An 8546-nucleotide genomic window follows, 5' to 3' on the forward strand; every position below is an offset into this window, starting at 1 on the left:
GACTCTGAAATGGATATTATCCTGCAGGAGTTTTATGAAGGAGGGCTCTTAGGGTCAACACCTGCAGAAGGAAAGGGGTGGGAGGGAAGCAGAATTGAGCCAAGAGATAGGTGGAGCTATGATGCAATCTTAATGGATGCCTCAGCTGATCCTAAGGGGAGCTCTGGAGATGGCATGGCCATTTAGAGCTGTCTGAAGTTGATGTGAGAGGGCTGGGGTCTTATAATCCCTCATTGATCAGTCATTGGATGTGGGCCCCACCCGGTAGAGGCAGGACTTCAGGCAAGACAGGTGTCTTCAGTTAAGGCGATCCCAAAGGGGACAGGTAGCTGAAGGCTGTTGGCCCAAGGCACTCCTAGCAGCTGAAGTAAAAAGTGGCCTAAAGGGAGATCTGAATGGCTTATTATATCCACCACATTCTATAAAAAGTAACCACAGCGACAAAGCAAAAATTACAGGAAATGCAATGTGAAATGGATATAATAAACTCACTAATGATAGAAGCTTTTAACATACCACTTTCAATACAAGACAGATCAAATGGACAGAAAGTAAGAATATAGAAAATCTAAAGGACCAATTAATGAGGTACATAATTATGGATTTATCAAGCTCTTTTACCCCATGACAATTGGAAATATACCTTCTTCTCAAGTGCACATGAAACTGTCACAGACATTGATCATATATTAAGTCACAAAGGGAGTATCATCAGTAAGTTCCATAAAATAGGACTATTATAAACAACATTCTCTGGTTTTATTAACCAGAAATTCTACCTGGAAATTTAGACTTCTTCTATTAAATAATTCTTGAGAGGAAGGGAAATTTAAAAAAATGAAATAATGGAATTAATTTTTAAATTATGCTAATGAAAACACTACATATAAAAAATTATTGGATATAATTAAAGAAATGATTGGAGGAAACTCCATACCCTTAAACAATATCAATAAATATCAACAAATGAATTATGTTCATACCAATAAAATTAAAAAATTAAAATGTATGAACTAAATTCCCAACTCAAAACACCAGAAAAAGAACAAAGTAAACAAAATAAAAACATACGGAGGAAAGAATAAAGATGAAAGAAGAAATTGCTGAGATAAAAATTAGAAAAACTATTTTTACATGTAATTAGTAAATCAAAATCCTGTTTTCCTGAATAAATTAGTAAAATAGACAAACCACTATTGTATTGACTATAGCTCCAGTTTAATGTTAAAAATTTGTGGAGATAATGGGTATCCTCACCTTGTTTCTCATCTTAGCAGAAATTTCTCTAGTGTTTCAAGGAAAAAAAAGAGTGGTAGACATATACATAATTAGAGATGACATGTGGGAAATAACCATTGAAACAGAAGAATTTTTTTAATCACAAGAACTTTTATAGACCCCTATGCAAATAAATTTAAAGACACAGATGAAACAGATAATTTCCTAGGAAAATACATTTGCTAAAATTGACCACATTAGAGAGACAAAGCTTAAACCAATCAACTCTTTAAAGTTATAAAAGAACTATCCCACAAAAAAGTAATTGGTCCACATGGTTTAAGAGGAGAATTTTCCCAAACATTCACAGACAAGATTGTTCAAATACTATGTAAATTATTCCATAGCATGGAAAATGAAGGAAAGCTTTACTTTCTTTTTGTGAAGCAAGTATAATCTTGATACCTAAACCTTGAAAAGACAGCACAGAAAATTCCAAATTAAATCACTTATGAATACTGCAGAAATACTAAATAAAAAATAAGCAAATAGAATCCAATATGAACTAGAAAAAAATACTCCATGTCTAATTGGGATTTACTCGTGAAATGAAAGGTAAGTTCAATATTATGAAATTCATTAATAAAATATAGCATATTAATACATCTGAGGAGAAAAATCATATGATTATCTCCACTGATGTGAAAAAGCCTTCCACAAAAGTTAACTATTTTCTAATTTTAAAAACACTCAAGAAAATAGAAATTTGTGGATACTTTCTTTACATGATAAAGCATATGTGGGAGTGTATCTGAGTGTATACACCTTAATCCTAAACCCAGCATCTTACTTAATGAGAAGCACAAGAGGAATTTCTGCTAAGATTAGAGAACAAGATAAGGATACCCATTATCTCTGTGACTATTTAACACTAAACTAAAGCAATTAGCCAATAGAATTAGACAAGAAAAATTAATTAGACGCCAAAGAGTTTAAAAAACAGAAGTTAAACTATTTCTATTTGCAGATGACATGATAATAAACCTGGAGACCCCTACAGAGTCAGTAATAAAAACTAAGTCAAACAATGAAAGAATTCAGTAAATTAGCAAGATATAAAATTAGCATAAAGGAATCAACTGTTTCATGTATACAGTAACCAGTTAGCAGATGTAATTGTAGAGAAAAATCCATTTACAGTAGCAACAAAGAAAATAAAATACTTAAGAATAAACTGAACATGAAATATGCTAATATATACAATGAAAATTTTAAAACAGTCCTGAAAGACACAAAAAGTAGTCTTAAACAAATGGAAAGACAGTCCTTTATCTTGGATAGGACGAGCTATCATCATAAAGATAATTCTCCTCCCTAACTTATTTGAAAAATTTACCACACTCCCAATAAAAATATCAATAAGTTTTTATTCTGGACCTAGACAAGCAGACACTAAAGTTTATATGGAAAAATAAATTTGCAAGAATAGCTGAAAGGTCTAAGTTTCTTGAACTGGCCAAGTTCTCTTCTGCTACTCCAGTCCTACCTCATTTAATGGACCCCTCCACGTTCAGATCTCAGCTCAAGAGTCCCTTCTGGAAAAGAATATGAAAACAAATATATATATATGTATGCATGACTGGAATGTTATGCTGCACACCAGAAATTGACATATTGTAACTGACTATACTTCAATTGAAAAAAACAAAGAGTCCCTTCTGGGAAGTCTTTAGTACATGCAAGCACGCACGCGCGCGCACGCACACACACACACACACACACACACACACTCACACACAGTCTAAGGCACGCATTTTTGTTATATACTCTCACAAAACTGTGTTCCTCTCCTTTACAGCACTTGGCTCAGTTTGGGGTTATTCACACACTGGGGGATTTATTTGGTTAAAGCTGATCTCCTTTCCTAGGCTGAAAAGATCATGAGAGCAGGGACAGGATCTGTTTTTTCTCACCGTGTGTGTCCTCAGCCCAGCACAACCCAGGCACATGGTTGCATCTGATAAATATTTTTGAATAAATATCAAGATATGAAAAAAATACAAAGGAAAGGTCCCGCCATTTTTGAGGAAGTTTGGTCTTCACGCCCAGCATTTTTAAAGTATTAAAGATGTAATTTTAGCACCCCTGCTTATAATGTTTGAAACTTCACAAAAAAGAGAAAAGATAGCAGAATAAATGAATCAAAAGGAATCATTTTTTTCTTTTTCCAGCCCAACTGTTGGTCTCATTTTTTCCTCAGTCAGGCCTGCAGATTCTGCCTCCTTAATCTCTCTCCAGCACTTCCTTTCCTACTGCCATCTACTTGAAATTCTCTTCCCCTTCTGTCCCAAAACATCTTCCTGCCTCCATCTCAATCCACTGGACACCAGCAAGACTATTTTTGGAAAGTCATTTCTGCTAATAGTACTCCCTCAGTAAAAACAGTCAGTGGTTTTGCTTTCAGAGACCAAATGTAAAGTCAATCAGACAACAGATACTTAAATGAGCATCTACTACATGCTTGACATCATAATCAGCTGTGGCATTCAAGACCCCTTAACCACACAATTTACAAGCCTTAATGGTTTGAGTCTTTACCCAAAGAGCAACTGGAAGCCATGACTGACTCCAAGCAAAGGAGAGACATGACTGGAATTAAATCACTGATTTCAAATCCAAGGAGAGCAGGGTGGAAACAGATCAGTGAGGCAGTTTTTATAGTGCTCTAGGGGACAGAGGATGCTCTTTTGGGCTAGGCTGATGGTAGGGGCAATGAAGAGAAGTAAGTGGATTAAAGAGATATAGGGAGGGGAGAGAGGGTATAGTTCAGTGGTAGAGTACATTCTTAGCATGCACCAGGTCCTGGGTTCAATCCCTAGTACCTCCATTAAAAGTAAATAAACAAATAAACCTAATTACCCCCCCAAATAAAAATAAAGTAAAGGGCTATAAGGAGGTAAAATCAACCTGACTTGATGATGGATTGGATTGAAGAAAGGGGGCTAAGGAAGAGGTAGGTGCCGAGACCAATCCTAATTTTCTGATTGCGTAATAGAATAGATGGTTTTCCCATTCATATATTAAACTTGAGGCAACCAAGAGGGAACATCAATGAAGGCAACTGGATTTCTAGGTTTGGAGCTCCAAGGAGACGTCTAGGCCAGAAATGTCGATCTGGGGTTACTTAAGAAACCATAGAGAAGAAAAAGGGCCTAGGGCTGAGCCTGAAGGAATTCTAACACTGACCAGGCAGAGGACGGTGAGCCTCCCATGACAACAACAATGACAGTAACTCGTAATGCTTGAAGCTTACTCCACGTCACACACTCGGGCTCCATCCATATCTAACTACTGAGATTATAAGACTTAATTCTTACAATAACTCTGTAGGGTAGGTACTATTAGGGTCCCTGTTTTGCAGAGCCCAGTCTCCCAAGGGCTGTGCTCTGAAGGTGCAGCTAGGAAACAGGAGGAAAGCCGGGGAACAGTGATGTCATCAAAGTTGAAAGAAGAGAGTGAGTTCGGCAGCTGTGAAGAGTATACATGCTGTTGTGGGGGGAGGGTACAGCTAAGTGGCAGAGTGCAGTGCTTAGCATGCACGAGGTCCGGGGTTCAATCGCCAAGTACCTCTATTAATCAATCAATCAATCTAGTTCCCTTCCCCCAACAACAACAAAAACCAAAACAGTGTAAATGCTATTGAAAGGTCAAATAGGCAAAACGTGAAAATGTTCCCTGGATTTAATAGCATGGAAGCCATCAATAAACTTAGAAAGAGCCGTTGATGTAGAAATACGGGGTCGGAATCCAGATTGAACGGTGCTGAGAAGGAGGAGGAGATGACAGCGGGGAGAGAACAAGTATACACAACTCCACCAAGAAGTTGGGCTGTGAGGAGCAGGCAGAGAAACCGGTGGCAGCAGGACGAGGGTGTGGGGAGGAAGCCTGGCAGGAAGGTACCGGTGCAGGCTGGAATCCGGCTAGGCTCTGCATATTGCAGTGGTGAAGTTTGTCCTGGGGCTGTGGTCTGAAGGAAGGCGTGCTTTTTCCCATGTGGTCAGCTCCCTTTCTGTAGTTCATCTGCCCAGAGAGGACACCTTCTGATTCCCATAAAGGTGTTGTATGTATCAGCAGCAGCTGTGCTAGAGGAGAATGCGACTCAATGGGGCTTTTAATAAAGGAGAGTGGGGAGGGTATAGCTCAGTGGCAGGGTGCATGCCTAGCATACATAAGGTCTTGGGTTCAATCCCCAGTACCTCCATTAAATAAATAAATAAGCCTAATTACTACTCCCCCCTCCTCCAAAAAAGAAAGAGCATGCTGCAGATCTGCAGATACACACTACTATATATAAAACAGATAAACATCAAGGACCTACTTTATAGCACAGGGAACTATATCCAACACCTTGTAATGGCCTATAATGAAAAAGAATATGAAAAGGAATATATACATATATATAACTGAATCACCATTCTGTACACCAGAAATTAACACAACGTTGTAAGCTGACTATACTCCAATTTAAAAAAGGAGACATTTAAGTATGTTTAATGTGCAGATGAGAATCATCTCAGGTGAGAATAATATGGTTGAAGAGTGTGGTTGAATTAACAGGCAGGAGAAGTGGTGATTGATGGGGGGCTGGTGTCTATTATATCAGAAAGAAGAAAAAAGGGGTGGCGGGTTCACTATCTTAGGTGTGATAAAAATCTCTTTGTAGAAAGTAGCTTTTGTTAATTGTCTGTCTTCTGGGGTGACAGACAAGTGATCTCAGTGATTTCTAGGGTATCTCTACCCTCAGGGCTGTACAATTGATCTGGGGTCTTAAAATCATTAGGTTTTGGTCCACAGAGTTGCCCCTGAGATGTCCGCATCACTGTCTCTGTGACCTTTCTGCTGCCTTCCATCTGTCAAAATGAACCATACAGGCGCCCCCTCCTCGAGTCCTACTCTTCCTTGACCCGTAGCCAGGAAGAGCTCAAGGAAGAGCTCAGGTGCTGTCTGTTGTGCAGCAGCAGACTTTTCTCTTTCCCTTCTCCCACCCCCAGCCTAGGGGAGGGGCCAGTGGGATGCTGCTCTTTCCTCTGCTTCTCCAAGATATTTTCTCGAAGCCCTCAGACTGCCTCTGTATCAGCTAGCTTTTGCTGCGTAACAACCCCCTAAAACTTAGTATCTTACAGCCCACATCTATTATTTCTCACAACTCTGTGGGTCAGCTAAGTGGTTCTCCTTGTTTGGGTCAATTCGATTGGGGCTGGAGGGCGTAGCATCTTTTCAAATCACGCTCCTCAGACCAGCAGCAGCCAGGAGCTTATTAGATATGTAGACTCTCTATCTCCACCTGGGGCCTAATGAATCACTTTCTGCATTTGGGCAGGATCCCCAGCTAAAGTTTGAGAAGCACTGGTCTAAGACAGCCTCCCTCATTTGTGTGGCAGTTGGCAGGCTGGTTGGTCTGGGGGCCTCAGCTGGGGTGGCTTATTCTCTGATCCATGTGGCTAGCCCAGGCTTGTTCACGTGGCAATCTCAGGGTTCCCAAGAGCAGCAAGGGGGCAAACCCCACAGTGGGGTTTTTTTCCAAGTCTCTGCTTGTGTCATATTTGCTCCTGTCCCATTGGCCAATGCAAGTCACAAGGCCATCCCAGAGTCAATTGTGGGAAGGCACTGCCAAAGGACATGGAGAGAGGAGGGGGAAACTCTCCAGTTATTTTTTTTCGAAACCTACCACTCTCTCTACTACTAGTATTTAGGCTTTTGGAAAGAAACACCAGCAAACTTTTGCATGCTGCCCAGCCACATTACCTCCCTGCAGGTGAGCACAGAGCCACCTACTTGCTTTAAAAAGGAAAGAAGGGAAAACATAAGGAAGGAAAACATTACAGTTTAATACTGGAAAATAATATCCTTGCCACAAAGGAGAAGGTGGGTACAGAAGTAAGTGGATAAATGGGTCTGGTGGTGGAAAAGTGAGATTGTCTGACAAATTCATTTTCTCTGTGAAGTAGGAGGTTAAGGTCATCATTGAGAATGGGGTGGGGAGAGGGTGGAGGGCAAAGAGGGGTAACAGAGTAGACCTCTCCTTAGAGAAGGTTTGAAATAGTCATAATTGAACTTGAGACTGGGAATTGACACGAAAAGCATAGGATTTCGGGGACCATTTGAGTTGATGTTATGACTTTAACTTGATGTCAATCTGTCCTGCGGGGAAACTTTTTGCACTAGTGTTTGCGGGCACAGAGAAAGCCAAAAGCGGGGTTTGGGGGATGTTACTAAGTGAGTAATGAAAAAACAGAGGGCCAGGGAGTTTAGGTTAGAGGCGTTATTAAAAATAATGATCTGGGGTCTTTTAGCTGAATATGAAAAACCGAGAAGAAAGTGGGGGTAGTGGTCAATGAGGCTGGAAAATGATTTGAACTAGTGGCTGAAAGGAGAGGACACTGTGGACAAAAACGAGATGCTTGAGCTAGTGATTTCAGAGGTGGAGTCGTTTCTCTGATGAAAAAGACCAGAGAAGATCTTTGGATATGTTCTCATTTTTCCAGTTTGAACACCTTCCCCGGGTGGAGATGAGATTTGCTTTCTAGCCTCATTAACCTTACAATACCCTCCCCAAGGGGATGTCCATTATCTTCCCGAAACAGAGCAAAAATTGGCCTTTTTAGTTCTCTTTCGGATTTCAGGCATTTCAGCTTAATCTGCCTCTTGAACTTCCTGTTACTTTTTCATCCACCCTTGAGTACATGTTCCTTCTTATGAGCTCCTGAGAAATACCACCATTCTACCACTCTGATTCTGTTTGTCTTTTGCTCAGATGAGTCATAATAGGCTAGGTTGTGCTGTACTAACCAAGGACCCCAAAATCTTTTGCCAGGAGGTACGGAAGCACTAAAAACTATCCGAGTTTTACAAATGAGTAAACTGATCTTCAGGGTGTCTGAAGGGATGGTCTTCAGCGGGCAAAACCCTAGGGAACACAGCACAAATTTTCACAAACGCTACACTTTAACAATTAAATGCGCTGCGTGATAGTGCTTCCAAGTCCTCTGGACCACAATGCATTATGCAATGTCAGTTTTTATCCTAGTGGAGAGGTGCTCCCATCCAGAACTTAGTTAACACCCATCCCGGGGCTGACGGGGGCGCTGGATGTAGACAGTGACCAGGGGCCCCATTCTAAATAGCGTGGAGGCGACTCGGCTGACGAAAGAGATGGTCAGGCAGGGGACATAAAACAGCAGAGGCAGTGGAGTTCTCCGGGTGGGGTCCACGTCCTGTCACTGGGTACATTCTGTACACACGAGCCCCTCCCTTGCCTGAAATCAATT

The sequence above is a fragment of the Vicugna pacos genome, chromosome X, assembly GCF_048564905.1.
Source record: "Vicugna pacos chromosome X, VicPac4, whole genome shotgun sequence".
Classification (NCBI taxonomy): Eukaryota; Metazoa; Chordata; class Mammalia; order Artiodactyla; family Camelidae; genus Vicugna; species Vicugna pacos.